Source organism: Procambarus clarkii, chromosome 18 (genome assembly GCF_040958095.1).
Source record: "Procambarus clarkii isolate CNS0578487 chromosome 18, FALCON_Pclarkii_2.0, whole genome shotgun sequence".
NCBI classification, from domain to species: Eukaryota; Metazoa; Arthropoda; class Malacostraca; order Decapoda; family Cambaridae; genus Procambarus; species Procambarus clarkii.
The window spans coordinates 25,268,610-25,284,641 of record NC_091167.1 but is presented as its reverse complement, the minus strand read 5'-3'; the positions used below and the strand labels follow the sequence as shown (position 1 = coordinate 25,284,641).

The window sequence follows — 16,032 nt, the reverse complement described above, 5'->3', positions numbered from 1 at the left end:
GGTAGAGATATCCTAAGCTACTCTATCCCTTTGAGATGTATTTTTTTCTTGTCTCAATAAACATACTTGAACTTGAACTACAGCTCGACCTTTCTATCTGGCTTGCCTCCTATTGCTACGTCGAAGACGACATGGTAAACCTAGCCCACACGTCAGAAGAATATACACAACGCCAGTAATTCAAGTACTTTTATTAAGACAATAAAATACATCTCAAAGGAATGGAGCAGCTTAGGCTATTTCTACCCTCCTTGCGCCAGCAATTTCATCGTTGCGAAGAAACGTAAATTGTTCAAAAAACGGCTTAATCATTTGCTGGAGTTGTGGAGCCGCTCGTCTGACCACTGTTGCAGCTGTCCAGATCCTCCTGCAATCTCTCCGAGCCTCCCACCATACTGTTGATTTATCTCAGTTTAGCCTCGTCAATCCATAGAAAGCTGAAGACCAGACCACACACTAGAATGTAAAGGGACGACGACGTTTCGGTCCGTCCTGGACCATTATCAAGTCGATGATAATTATTCGACTTGATAATGGTCCAGGACGGACCGAAACGTCGTCGTCCCTTCACATTCTAGTGTGTGGTCTGGTCATCATACTTTAGCTACGTAATTGTGACTCATCGCCTGCATAGAAAGCTGATCTGGTCTCTTCTGGTGAGTCGTTAGTACATATTTTAATGAGGATGGGTCCAGGTACTGTACACTGTTTATACCACTGAGAGCCCCCCCCCCCCCTGCACCGAACCCCACAATCTCCTCATCTTGCTTACCCTCATCCCCGGAGATCCATAGATGTGAGGGGGCGTGGACAGGGAGCACCTGACTCACCTCACTCATTATCTACCCCAACATCTATTCCACTGCATTAAACCTGCCCCTCAGAGGTCAATATCCACAAAGCATTTCAAGTTCTAGTACGTTTAAAATATATCTCATAGGGATAGAGTAGTCTAAGCTATTTCTATCCTCTACTTTAAGTCCCCTCAAGGGACGCACAAATCCAGTGAGAACAAATCCACAAGTCACAGTACAAGAATCACATTTAACATTGCAGGTTAATGTAGTAAACACAGCATATAAGTGTCACACTCTTGGGGACAAGTGCTTATAGCTCCTAAGTATTCTGTCTATCATACCATTATCACACATCCAAACAATTTGATGTGGTACACTACTTATTTCCTTATTTCTATAGTTATCAATAAGTTGACACTAATACATAATGGTTTAAGGTGTGGGCGTGCGGCATTCTACATAATTTACACTCCTTATCTTTTTCGCTGACATCAACACCGTATTGCCAGATATATTTGTATTCTACTCTTAATCTCATGTAAATTGAGTCCTTCCACGTAGGCTTTCCTCTACCATAAGTGAAGGACAAATTTGTATTTATTATTGCATAATTCTTAAGTGTGTTGCTACTGTCCATCATTGCCATTCTCTTAATTTTTTCTTTATCCTCTTGGATCATCTTGATTCTTGTCTTTGTCTCAAGCAATTCTGAACGCTGTGAAAAATCTTATCCCCCTCCTCCTCTCCTCATGAAGAAGAATAGATACTTCAGTGTTAATGTCTCAGACTCTATGATACACACTCTATTAGTTGAATTACATTCTCATTACAGCATATATGATCGTCGTGACCCCTGGAGGATACATCTCTGATGATAATCTGTTCATTAATACATTGAATAAGGTGGGACTTAAAACTCCCCCTTCGGGGGTGAAACCTCCGTTCCTCAGACATGTATCCCTGGTAATACACCTGATCTTTTCTCCCTTGTAGATAATCTCGTATCCATTGTTGAAATTGAAATAAGTTTATTGAGGTAAAATACACACAAAGGGACGAGGTAGCTCAAGTTATTCTCACCCCGTTCAGTACATCGTGTTAATACATACATAGATACACATCACAAACAATAAACGCATTACCGAACATTCTGAGAGATAAACATATACATTTCCTCCTTTACACAAGAACGTATCCATTGTAGCAATCTCCCTGATATTCCCAGATTGACTAATTCGTATAAGATTACTTCCCCATTGGCTGCTCCTTCTAGATCAACAAAAACTATAAACCCAGATATCGAGTAGGGTCTACATCATCAGTCTCTTTAGACAAATTTAACTTAACCCAACCTAATCAAACAAACCAAACTAACCCTCTCTTAACGTAACGAAAATAGGGTACGAAATTGTTATTGTGGTGTATGTGTGCGCGCGCACGTGCGCGTACGAGGTATGTGACGTCACTATGACGTCATAGTGTTAATGCCGGTACAGGTTTTAAACCCTACTGAGAATATGTACACGATAATAAATAAATAAATAAATAAATAAATATATATATATATATATATATATATATATATATATATATATATATATATATAATAGAGATTGTCTGTCCAAGGCTCAAAGCCAGACGCTTTGAAGTACACCGGCTTGGTTCACCCAACTTTTTTTTTTTTTTTGCAGGAAGAATGGTCTGGTGCGCGGGACAAACATAGGCTAGACGGAGACAGAGAGCAAAAAAGAGAGATGCAGGCAGACAGAGACACAGATATATGCCGCAGAGAGACCGGGTCGACCAGGGCAAATAGAGACAGGAAAACAAACTGAAAAGCAGACAGAGACAGGTTGGGAGAGAAAGGGGATGTTTGAAGAGGGGGAAACAGGTAGAGAGTGGGAGAAGAGGTGAAAGAGAGAGGGGGGAGGACGGGAGAAGGGAGAAAGTTAGAAAGGGTGAGAGATGGGAATAAGGAGAGAAGAGAGAGGGGCTGGAGAAGAGGAAAGAGAGACAAGACCCAGGTGCCCGCTCTAGGAGTCCACGACGCCGTGGAGTGTGCGTGATGTAGCTTTAACTGTGAATAAAGCCCCGCCCGGTGTGGCTAAGATCGTAGCCTTGTGGGCCACGGCGGCCCACAAGGCTACGAACTTGAGCAGGTCAGCCTCCATGTACCCAACACCTTCATTCCCTAACATGGGACACAATATACAATACCGAGAGTTAAGAAAATGTGTTAAGTCTCAGGCATCAGTACACAGGCTACACGCTGTGTGAAATCAAACATCATCGCATTGATGCTCTGTTTGAATATTTCTGACTTGATTAATTCAAAATTAGTAAATGAAAAGAGGAAATCAGGCTACCAGCCATTGCCCTCTGGCCAGCACAGACCCCGTGTGACTGGGTCAACATTTAGACAAGCGTTGCGTAGTGTACTTGACTCTTTCTTGCATAATGCTGGTACTACCGCTTACCGGTACAAGTACCTCAGTACTTCAACACGTGACGTGGTATCCTCCTTCCCCCCATACGTGCGTCACCTGCGCACTTGTTTACGTCTGATAAGAGCCTTGCGTTAAGATCGCAATACACACATATGTTGCAATGTTTCTTGTAACACCATCCTTCCGTTGTTGGGACGTACTGCATGCCTGGCCACCTGTGGGGGGGGGGGAGGTTGTCAGGTCCTCCTGCCTGGTTGATGGGGTTCTGGGAGTTCTTCTACTTCCCAAGCCCAGCCCGAGGCTAGGCTTGACTAGTGAGAGTTTGGTCCACTAGGCTGTTGCTTGGAGCGGGTCCTAGCCAGGTCTCTCCTAGCCAGAGCCCAGGAGCCAAACTAAGTGTTCCGTCCTTAATAAATAAATATGATGGTCTTCCCAGTCCTGTATTTGCTACAAAGATAGAATAATAATAATAATAATATTATTATTATTATTATTGTAATACATTCAACAAGTAAGTACAACTCAAACCAAACTTGCAGGGATATACCTTGTCACTGAATTTAAAAGACAAAGGCAGTGGACTTATATACTGTGACTCGCAGAGTGCACTCCTGGCACTGAACGCACATGACACCCAGAAAATTGTCAGTGATATTCGAATGAATGTTTTAGTTGCTAAAGAAAACGGATTTGAAATGAAATTCCTTTGGATACCATCACATGTTGGCATCTCAAGGCATGACACTGTTGATATGCTTGCAAAGACAGCCTGTAGAAAACATTTGTAGAAATTGATATGGGAGTTTCATTAGCAGTGACAAAGAGAATACATAAACAAATATCTAATGCAAATCATTTGAACAACTAATTGCATCAACGTTATGTGACATGTAATATTAAAACAATGATTAATAAATTTATTTAAAACCCATTCTGGATTTTCCTCAAACTTGCGAAAATCTAGAGTGGCGTTGCACAGCCCTCAAGCACACACCTGCCTCACCATCTTTCTCACATGACGCTCAGGGCACCATTACCTCTACACATGCACAGCTACCTACCATAGACACCTGCTCACGCTGTTTAGTCGCCTTGTTGTTTACATTTAATTGGCCGATTAATTAAGTAATTAATCGATTAATTAACCGTGAGTCGATTAATTATTCGACTCCCGTCATGTGTCAAACACACCCACAGCCGAATGCTGAGGGTTGCGTCATGCACCATGCAAGGACATTAAGGCGTAAATTATTCAGAGCACAGGTGTGCTTCAAAAACATATTTCAAACACACGTCTAATGGTCGACCCCGCTTGTTCCGCTAAGCCGAGATATGGTCTGATAATGGTCCTCCGCAGACAACTGGGTACGATATTCATCTGGCGCGGAGGGTACGATGTTCAACAGGTGTCGAGGGTACGATGATCAAATGACATAGACGGTACAATGCTTGAAGGATTCACATGCCGTCTGTTTTGCATATTGAATGACGCAACACTGGTGTCTTCTGGCGTCAGGTGTTTTGCTGGGAGGCGGCAGCAAACCCCTCACCGACTGGACAGCTAAGGCTGAAAGCCACACAGACAAGCTTTAAGCCCTACGCGTAGTTACCTATGTATGGTGTAAAGGAAGAAATGTATATAAATTTTTGCTTTTATTATTGATATACAAGAGTTCGTACATTCTTGTACAGCCACTAGCACACAGCGTTTCAGGCAGGTCCAATTAATCCTAATATTCCCCGGAATTTGACTCGCCAAATGGTTTAACAACCAGGTACCCATTCACTGCTGGGTGAACAGAGGCTACAGTTAAGGATTGGCGCGCCCGGTCAATCCTCCCCGGCAAGGATACGAACCCAGGCCAAAGTGCTCGCAAAACGCCAGACATGTGTGTTACCACTTCGCCACGGGGTTACTTAGAATGTTCGGTAATGTGTTTATTCTTTGTGATGTGTGTATATATGTATATGTATGAATCTGTGTGTATGTATGAGGCTAAGATGTCTTAAAGTCAGTGACCTCCTTCCCCCCCCCCCCCTGGTGTGTATACCTCCGGTTGCTATGGCAGCATTAAGGTTACGGAGTCTTGAGAGTATAGATTGAGTTCACTGGTGATGCTTTAATTATGTATGCCAGCCTAGTTGGGCGTGTACTCGCCTAGTTGTACTTGCGAGGGTTGAGTTCTAACTCTTTGGTCCCGCCTCTCAACTGTCAATCAACTGGTGTACAGGTTCCTGAGCCTACTGGGCTCTATCATATGTACATTTGAAACTGTGTATGGAGTCAGCCTCCACCACATCACTGTCTAATGCATTCCATCTGTTAACTACTCTGACACTGGAAAAGTTCTTTCCAACGTCTCTGTGTCTCATTTGGGTACTCAGTTTCCACCTGTGTCCCCTTGTTCGTGTCCCACCCGTGTTAAACATATATATATATATATATATATATATATATATATATATATATATATATATATATATATATATATATATATATATGTCGTACCTAGTAGCCAGAACGCACTTCTTGGCCTACTATGCAAGGCCCGATTTGCCTAATAAGCCAAGTTTTCCTGAATTAATATATTTTCTCTAATTTTTTTTCTTATGATATGATAAAGCTATCCATTTCATTATGTAGGAGGTCAATTTTTTTTATTGGAGTTAAAATTAATGTAGATATATGACCGAACCTAACCAACCCTACCTAACCTAACCTAACCTATCTTTATAGGTTAGGTTAGGTTAGCTAGCCGAAAAAGTTAGGTTAGGTTAGGTTAGGTAGTCGAAAAACAATTAATTCATGAAAACTTGGCTTATTAGTCAAATCGGGCCTTGCATAGTAGGCTGAGAAGTGCGTTCTGGCTACTAGGTACGACATATATATATATATATATATATATATATATATATATATATATATGTCGTACCTAGTAGCCAGAACTAACTTATCAGCCTACTATTCAAGGCCCGATTTGCCTAATAAGCAAAGTTTTCCTGAAATAATATATTTACTATAATTTTTTTCTTATGAAATGATAAAGCAACCCTTTTCTCTATGTATGAGGTCAATTTTTTTTATTGGAGTTAAAATTAACGTAGATATATGACCGAACCTAACCAACCCTACCTAACCTAACCTAACCTATATTTATAGGTAAGGTTAGGTTAGGTAGCCAAAAAAAGCTAGGTTAGGTTAGGTTAGGTAGGTTAGGTAGACGAAAAAACATTAATTCATGAAAACTTGGCTTATTAGGCAAATCGGGCCTTGAATAGTAGGCTGAGAAGTGAGTTCTGGCTATTAGGTACGACATATATATATATATATATATATATATATATATATATATATATATATATATATATATTATTCTCTCTCTCTCTCTCTCTCTCTCTCTCTCTCTCTCTCTCTCTCTCTCTCTCTCTCTCTCTCTCTCTCTCTCTCTCTCTCTCTCTCTCTCTCTCTGTCTCTCTCTCTCTCTCTCTCTCTCTCTCTCTCTCTCTCTCTGTCTCTCTCTCTCTCTCTCTCTCTGTCTCTCTCTCTCTCTCTCTCTCTCTCTCTCTCTCTCTCTCTCTCTCTCTCTCTCTCTCTCTCTCTCTCTCTCTCTCTCTCTCTCTCTCTCTGTCTTCTCTCTCTGTCTTCTCTCTCTCTCTCTCTCTGTCTCTCTCTGTCTCTCTCTGTCTCTCTCTGTCTCTCTGTCTCTCTCCGTCTCTCTCTGTCTCTCTCTCTCTCTCTCTCTCTCTCTCTCTCTCTCTCTCTCTCTCTCTCTCTCTCTCTCTCTGTCTCTCTCTGTCTCTCTCTGTCTCTCTCTGTCTCTCTGTCTCTCTCCGTCTCTCTCTGTCTCTCTCTCTCTCTCTCTCTCTCTCTCTCTCTCTCTCTCTCTCTCTCTCTCTCTCTCTCTCTCTCTCTGTCTCTCTCTCTCTGTCTCTCTCTCTCTCTCTCTCTCTCTCTCTCTCTCTCTCTCTCTCTCTCTCTCTCTCTCTCTCTCTCTCTCTCTCTCTCTCTCTCTCTCTCTCTCTCTCTCTCTCTCTCTCTCTCTCTCTCTCTCTCTCTCTCTCTCTCTCTCTCTCTCTCTCTCTCTCTCTCTCTCTCTCTCTCTCTCTCTCTCTCTCTCTCTCTCTCTCTCTCTCTCTCTCTCTCTCTCTCTCTGTCTCTCTCTCTCTGTCTCTCTCTCTCTCTCTCTCTCTCTCTCTCTCTCTCTCTCTCTCTCTCTCTCTCTCTCTCTCTCTCTCTCTCTCTCTGTCTCTCTCTCTCTCTCTGTCTCTCTCTCTCTCTCTCTCTCTCTCTCTCTCTCTCTCTCTCTCTCTCTCTCTCTCTCTCTCTCTCTCTCTCTCTCTCTCTCTCTCTCTCTCTCTCTCTCTCTCTCTCTCTCTCTCTCTCCACACGCCCACAGATAATATCTATGGGCGGGATGGGCGGGTGTCCGCCCTGGCGAGGACAATACGGGGCGTCACCAGGAAAATATTAACCACGTCCCTAAACACACCCTCACCACCACAGTCTTCTACTTCATATCTCCCGCCATTGTTAATAATAATGTGTCTGTGTGTTTTACTATGTTTTTGTGCCTGCTGGCTCGAGCTGTTAGCTCTTGGACCCCGCCTTTCCAGTCTCCAGTTGTCTGAAGCTAGACAACTAGAGGGTATACTGGCCTTTAGTTGTCTATAAAAGAAAACTTTTAGATATTTGAAAGTATTTTTTGTTTTCACATACAACGGTCAATGTTTTCATGATGTTTGTAGCATATTCGTCTATATATACAGTATTATTAATGATGGATTCTGGTTTTCGAAGTCTCACTTGAAAGTTAAATTGCATAAATCTTAATAATGTATCTTTACAACATATTTTAAAACGTATTGATATAATTGACACCCTAATTTTCTTCTCGTTGTTTCAGGAGGAACCATTATGACTATGGAGAGCTACTGAGGGTGTATATAGCTTAATACGTCATTAATGAGTGGTTGAGGCACCAGTGCCAGCCAGCCGTCAGCGTGCCAGTGGTGTAGACGAGGATGTGTGGCTCATGTGTCAATGGCAAGAACCGGATGTAAGGTACCGGATGCCGCGTCCAACAGCCTGGTTGATCAGTCCAGCAACCAGGAGGCTTGGTCGACGACCGGGCCGTGGGGACGCTAAGCCCCGGAAGCACCTCAAGGTAACCTCAAGGTAGGCTTATAATGAGAGAAAGTCATTATGACTATAGCACTTGTAAGGTATATAAGGACAGGATAAGGGCTGGATAAGAGGACGGAGTAAAGGGATAGTGGGACCCAGACACTACGGATCATCCGGGATAGAGCGCCCACAACGCAGGAGTCGAGGCCGTCCCACTAGCCACCTGTACAAGTGATCAGAGGAACAGTTTTAGTTTTAAGTTGAAAATCTACACATAAACTTCTTGTTATTCTAAAAAAAATACAATATTAATTATAAACTTATTTCAGAACACTTGGTTGATACAAGGCGGCATCTGACCGATTACAAGAAGTGCACACAAGGTGATCTTGAGAGATTACAAACTAGATATAAGCAGCAAGTGTCAGAGCGAGAAGATGCTGATGGCAGCCTTGTAAGAAGGAAGGAGTTCCCCTGGTTATAAGAGGACAGAAGAAACAGAGGCGGGGATATGATCACAACATTCAAGATGCTGAGGGGAACAGACAAGGTGGACAAACAGGCTCTTTAAATTGAGAGGAAGTAGGAGAGGACACAGGTGGAGGCTGGGAAAGCAAACGAGTCTAAGAAATGTAAAGAAATACTGGTACCCTGTACCAGTGGTTAACAAGCGATGAAAGAAGCTGTGAAAACCACCTCTATCGACGACTCTAAGACCAGATTGAATAGAGAATTCGACCGTCAGAATAGTTAAATTATAACGCAACAGGTGCAACATAACTTGTAGGCGGGGCATAAAGAGCTACAAACCTCACTTCCTCTTAGTCATTGATAGTAAGTACTGGTAGGTGGGTACTAACAGGTTAGTACAAGGGAGACAGTGAGACAACTAATGTCAGCTGTTGTCACGGTACACCGTAAGCTGGAAGGCGTCCACTGTACAGTGTTCTCCTTACCTTGAGGTGTTTTCGGGGCTTAGCGACCTCGCGGCCCGGCCGACCAAGCCTCACCCAAACTATAAGACACAACATGCACAATGCTCTCCACGCCAAGGCAAACGGCCCGTGTAAACTGGCAAAAAAAAATGAATATGACCTGACACTGACCTGTAAACAGGTCAGGTGGTCACACTGGAGGCCGTTGAGACGCAAATGGTAGGGGGTCTCTGTAGTACAGTCGGGTTCGTTCCTTACGAGGATTGGGTTCGAATCCTGGGCGGGACAGATGGTTATTCTCGTTTCCTGTCACCTAATGCCTCTGTTCACCTAGCAGTAAGTAGGTACCCAGGAGTTATTCAGCTTGTTGTGGGGTAGCATCCTGGGCGGGATCAGTAATTCGATTTTGGGGGGGGGGGTGGACCTCGTTATAAGCCTAATGTGTATGAATACACGCTGGCTGCCTGTGCTAATAATGTTAATATATGTTAAATATATGTTAATAATATCAATGAATTATTATAATTAAAAGGCGTCGAAGGTGTGATATGGAGGAAAATCCTGAAAGACACATTGAAAATTAACTTTTTAAAATAAAGTAATCAGTACTCCTATCTACCAGACACAAGCAATGGTGACTCACAGTACCCTGGCTGGAGACGACATCCAACACACACGTCACAAAATGGACAGACAGTAACGTTTCGGTCCATCCTGTCGCCTTATCCCGTCGATTAGGTTATTACATCCCCTGTCTGGCTCTCTGCCCAACCACTTGTGATGGACGGTAGAGCGACGGCCTTGCTCTTCATGCAGGTCGGCGTTCAATCCCCGACCGTCCAAGTGGTTGGGCACCATTCCTTCCCCCCGTCCCATTCATAAGCCTTATCCTGACCCCTTCCAAGTGCTATATAGTCGTCATAGCTTGGCGCTTTCTCCTGATAGTCCCTTCCCTTTCAGCTACTGAACAACAACAAAAGCAATACCAGAAATCCCTTCAATTTCACATCCTAAATTTGTCTTGCACTTTTAATAACATGTATAAGCATAAATTTAACAGTGTTCAGTTATGATTTTTTTCCCTAATTATTTTCCGAAGTAGTTTTTTTTAATTAACAAGCGTAGGTATACACAACAATGTGCTGCTCCCCTATTATATACGAAAGATTACACAGTGTATATAAAAAAAAACTAGCAATAAGTTCATCTAATACCCCAACTCACAGTTGGTTAGTCATACATGGAATTAGGAGAGAACATGAAATGCGAGGCTGCTCTATCAGCCTGTTATGTGCCTCTGTAACCCTTTCCACTACCGCCCACAGGATGGGTATGGGGTGCATAATAAATGAACTAAACTAACTATAGCATTATTATATTCCTTTGTTCATTATATAATTACTTTTGAGGTGAAATTTAATTGTATATTACTAACATCATTCGTTGCATATAAATTAAAACAAGTTATTATATATAATTATGAAATACATTAATTACAGTTTTATACTTTATATGTTATTTGCCCTTCTCTTAAGGTTAATCAGATAATGCAAAACGAATAAAAAAAACTTCGGAACATGATTGGTGGAGCGGCGGACACACCCTTGAGACCCGGCACGTGATTGGTCAGTAGCTGTGGCGAGGATACAAGCCTAGTCCAATGTGGATGGCAGCAACTTTCCTGTAGAGATTGTACACCACTTGTACTGCACTACCCTCAGCAGGTCACATAAATAAACTACGCACAAAGATGCACAGAGTGTGATAAGTTAAAGGAGGTGAGTGTATGTAGAGGAGGAGGAGGCCGACCCGCCGGGGAACATCGTGCCACTGGCCACCCTCCCATACCCCACAAGAGAACCCAGAGGCACATAATCGGTTCAGGAACTGAACCCTCTAGTTCGTTTAGTTAAGCAAATAACAATTTTTGACGCTAGTTACAAAATTATTAATGTTATATATACATGTACATATATATATATTATATATATATATATATATATATATATATATATATATATATATATATATATATATATATATATATATATATATATATATATATATATATATATATATATATATATATATATATATATATATATATATATATATATATATATATATATATATATATATATGTCGTACCTAGTAGCCAGAACGCACTTCTCAGCCTACTATGCAAGGCCCGATTTGCCTAATAACCCAACCCAAGTTTTCATGAATTAATGTTTTTTCGACTACCTAACCTACCTAACCTAACTTAACCAAACTTTTTCGGCTACCTAACCTAACCTAACCTATAGAGGTAGGTTACGTTAGGTTAGGTAGGGTTGGTTAGGTTCGGTCATATATCTACGTTAATTCTAACTCCAATAAAAAAATTGACCTCATACATAATGAAATGGGTAGCTTTATCATTTCATAAGAAAAAAATTAGAGAAAATATATTAATTCAGGAAAACTTGGCTTATTAGGCAAATCGGGCCTTGCATAGTAGGCTGAGAAGTGCGTTCTGGGTACTAGGTACGACATATATATATATATATATATATATATATATATATATATATATATATATATATATATATATATATATATATATACGTATACATATATACATACACATACCACGCCGACCACTGCCATTTTTATGCTTAATAGTACTTGTTCACATTATACACACTCAGCTTCGTCTGTACCAACACCACTGTTTACTCAGCATTGTACATACTCCTGGTATCATACTCATGTCCAGTACATGCTCCTAACATTGTACATGTACTCCTGGTATCATACTCATGTCCAGTACATGCTCCTAACATTGTATATACGCCCAGCATTGCTCATACTCCCAATACTGGGTACAAGTGACAGGATGAACAACCCAGCGGGGTTTCTTCCTATTGGGGAGTGTTGTACATACTGTTATGGTGGTGTGTCCACTTAAAAAAAAAATACTGTACACACTCCCAGTATTGTACACACTTCTGGCATTACACACATTTGCACACCTCCAAATGTAAGGTAATGAAACTAGGCAGTGGAAACAGGAGGCCAGACACAGGATACTGAATGGGAGATGAAGTCCTTCATGAAACGGATAGAGAGAAAGATCTAGGAGTTGATATCACACCAAACCTGTCTCCTGAAGCCCACATCAAAAGAATAACATCTGCAGCGTATGCGAGGCTGGCTAACATCAGAACTGTCTTCAGGAACCTGTGTAAGGAATATTCAGAATCTTGTACACCACATATGTAAGACCAATCCTGGAGTATGCGGCCCCAGCATGGAGCCCGTACCTTGTCAACCACAAGGCGAAGCTGGAAAAAGTTGAGGTATGCCACTAGGCAAGTCCCAGAACTAAGTGGCATGAGTTACGAGGAAAGGCTGCGGGAAATGCACCTCACGACATGACAGTTGTTCCTCATCACTTTGATTAACCGCTTCCATTTACGATCCCAGCTTCACAAGCAGACGTCAACAACCATCGCAGTTCTCCCGATTCTGGCAGAAGCTCTATCGACTAGGCTATGAGTAGCCTTAATATAAACTAATTTGCTGCTGGGACCCTGTGTGCTGCAGAGATCACATGTTATCATCCTGTCTAGGGCAAACCATTACATATTGTGATCATGGCTGAGAGTATGTCATCACAACATGTTGTCATCATGAGGGTAAACTCATCACGTCATCATAAGGGTAAAAACCACATGTAGTGACCATGAAGGGTAGACCATCATAACACGGGCTGATCGTGTCTGAGGGTAATTCACAACCACGTAAATATGTGACATTCATAACTATCACCAAATTACGAGCTCGGAGTTGTAAGATTGTTTTGAATTGTTAATTTCAATATTGGTCATCAACCTGGGTCTTGGGGTCATCAACCTGGGTCTTGGGATCATCAACCTGGGTCTTGGGGTCATCAACCTGGGTCTTGGAGTCATCAACCTGGGTCTTGGGGTCATCAACCTGGGTCTTGGGGTCATCAACCTGGGTCTTGGGGTCATCAACCTGGGTCTTGGGGTCAACAACCTGGGTCTTGGGGTCATCAACCTGGGTCTTGGGGTCATCAACCTGGGTCTTGGGGTCAACAACCTGGGTCTTGGGGTCATCAATCCGGGTCGTTTTGGAGTCAACAGCCTGGGGTCTTGGGGTCATCAACCTGGGGTTTTGGGGTCACTCACATGTTAACACAAAACAATTAACAAAAAAGGAAAATAAAGCTATGGGCATAAACTTCAAACATAAATTAACATAAAGGGCATAAAATACTCCTTCGAACCGGATTCGAACCAGTGACCTATGGATGTCTGCCTCAGTACCAACTACAGTCCACCGCTCTACCAACTGAGCTATCGAAGGGCTCTCCTACCTGCTTGCGCACTCAAATATTTTTCAGAATTATAATATGTTGATTGGCGCTTCATCTTGAGGCTATCTTGAGATGATTTCGGGGTTTGGCATCCCCGCGGCCCGGTCCTTGAGCAGGGCTCCTTTTTGTTGCCTCGTTTTCATAGTACATAGAACTATCTTTATAATACTTTTTGTATAATGCAGTGTACACAATGCAATTGTAATAGCCGCATTTTTAATAACCAGCTTTCACATTTTGACTTAAAAATCAGAGTTTATATAGTTTCAAACCACATTTTGTATTTATTTATTTATTTATATATTTATAAGAGTTCTTACATTCACCTGGGTTCTAGGAGACTCGAACCCTGGACCCCACGCGTATGAGGCAGATTATTATTATTATTAATTAACATCTTTATTGACAAACATTAATTACAATTTGCCTAATCTGAGAAATTCAATTAGGTGTTATTAGAGTGAGGATAATGCTGGTATTTACCCTCACACAGGACAGAGTCATACACAAGACAATAGATCTAAACTGTAGGCTGAAGCACATATATATATATAACATCATGGTTACAATCAATGTGTTTCAGTGTACGAATATGTAAATCTAACTCTCTATTGTTAACTGCCACCCAAAGACAGGGAGGCGTTCATAAGAGATGTAACTTAAAAATAATATCAATAAAATTGTTCTTCAGTTCTAAGAGCTCTTCTAAGAGCTTCAGTAATAAGAGCCCTTCGATAGCTCAGTTGGTAGAGCGGTGGACTGTAGTTGGGACTGAGGCAGACATCCATAGGTCACTGGTTCGAATCCGGTTCGAAGGAGTATTTTACGGGCCTGACAGCTGAGTGGACAGCGGTTCGGATTCGATAGCGCTTCGGTTCCGGGTTCGATCCCCGGTGGAGGCGGAAGCAAATGGGAAGTTTCTTTCACCCTGATGCTTCTGTTCACCTAGCAGTAAATAGGTACCCAGGAGTTAGACAGCTGCTACGGGCTGCTTCCTGGGGATGTGGTAACAAAAAGGCGGCTTGGTCGAGGACCGGGCCGCGGAACGCTAAGCCCTGATATCTCCTCAAGATAACCTCAAGATAACCTTCATTCTTTACAATGGACAAGCCAATTTTGATTAAGCATTAGATTACATTAAAACACCAAAGCTATGTACTCTCACAACACAATGTACCTTTTGTATATATAAATAAATAAATAAATAAAATAAATATGGGACAGAAAACAGGAGATGCTTTTTCACCTATAGCGTTATATATAAAAAAATAATAACTTCTTGGAACGTCCTTCCCGCCGAAGCCGTAAATGCCGAAACGTTAATGCAGTTCAGAAGGAAAAAAACTATCAGAAAAAAATGGGGCGACGGGACCCTTAACAAGCCGCCGGCTTCCTGTCTCCATCGAGGCCACTAGCTATAGATCGTGGCCCTCGGGTAAATTATACGATGAAAGTTACTACCAAAAACAATTTAAATATTGGAGGATAATAAAAGAGCAGCTATTTAATATAATTAGTTTAAACACTACGCAGCTGATACATTTAATTTATGATGCACCCCATACCTATCCTGTGGGCAGTAGTGGGAATGATTACAGAAGCACAGCTTATACATTAATCTCACATATGTCAATTTCTGTGAGATTATTTACACATTTAGTATCTACTAGAAACGAAATATGGACACAGTGCAAGGGTTGCAAATGTTTTATCATTTGTAAATCCACGTCCGTAATAGACGATGGGGGAAACGGTTTGGGCAAGGTTACGTATTGACGGTATTGACCAATGTTAGAAAGCTGCAGAAACATGCAAGCCATAGATCACTAAGAACTCTAATTGACACGACCAGGTTTCGAACCCATGTCGTCGAAGATCACCCCTAAACGTACACTGTACCGTGACCACAGCACCAATAATCGTCGAATACTGTTAACTCGTGGATATTTAATGGAATGCCGCCCCTTACTGTCCGAATTACACTGTCTCAGTTTGATTTCAAATCGAGATATGCACCTCCTTGTGGAATGTCCCGATTTCCAAGTCAATCCTGGAATTGTCTTGCTTACTTAATGTTCCCTGAAAAAATCCTTGGTGAATCTGATACCTTTGATATCCCTTGCCTTATGTGTTTTTGTTTTCATATTGACATCCTCAGTGATATTGGCCGCCTTTTGAATATCCAGCAACACTGATGGTTCTGTATAATCTCCCCTGCTTTGTGCCTTCTGTTGGTGATAGCCTACTTGTAATAAAATGGTCTGGCATTTCATACAGCGTGAACTTAAATTTATCCCTGGCTCAAAATGTTCTCAGTGTATGATGCAATGCTGCAGGGTGTCCG

At 41.8% G+C, this 16,032-nt stretch overlaps 1 long non-coding RNA gene and 2 other non-coding genes across 4 annotated transcripts in view; 2 read left to right on the top strand and 1 right to left on the bottom strand.

The window, feature by feature from the left end:
* Nucleotides 1-10,667, top strand: part of LOC138365830 (uncharacterized) — a 47,927-nt gene extending 37,260 nt beyond the window's left edge. For both annotated transcript variants that reach the window (XR_011229037.1, XR_011229036.1), the window contains 2 exons: nt 8,149-8,420; nt 8,699-10,667. This is a non-coding gene — a long non-coding RNA (uncharacterized lncRNA). The remainder of the gene's footprint in view (nt 1-8,148; nt 8,421-8,698) is intronic.
* Nucleotides 10,668-13,588: 2,921 nt separating this feature from the next.
* Nucleotides 13,589-13,678, bottom strand: TRNAY-GUA (transfer RNA tyrosine (anticodon GUA)). The gene is given in 2 exon segments: nt 13,589-13,624; nt 13,642-13,678. It is a non-coding gene; the product is annotated as a tRNA-Tyr (tRNA).
* A 738-nt stretch (nt 13,679-14,416) lies between these two features.
* TRNAY-GUA (transfer RNA tyrosine (anticodon GUA)) lies at nt 14,417-14,506 on the top strand. The gene is given in 2 exon segments: nt 14,417-14,453; nt 14,471-14,506. It is a non-coding gene; the product is annotated as a tRNA-Tyr (tRNA).
* Nucleotides 14,507-16,032: the final 1,526 nt, after the last annotated feature.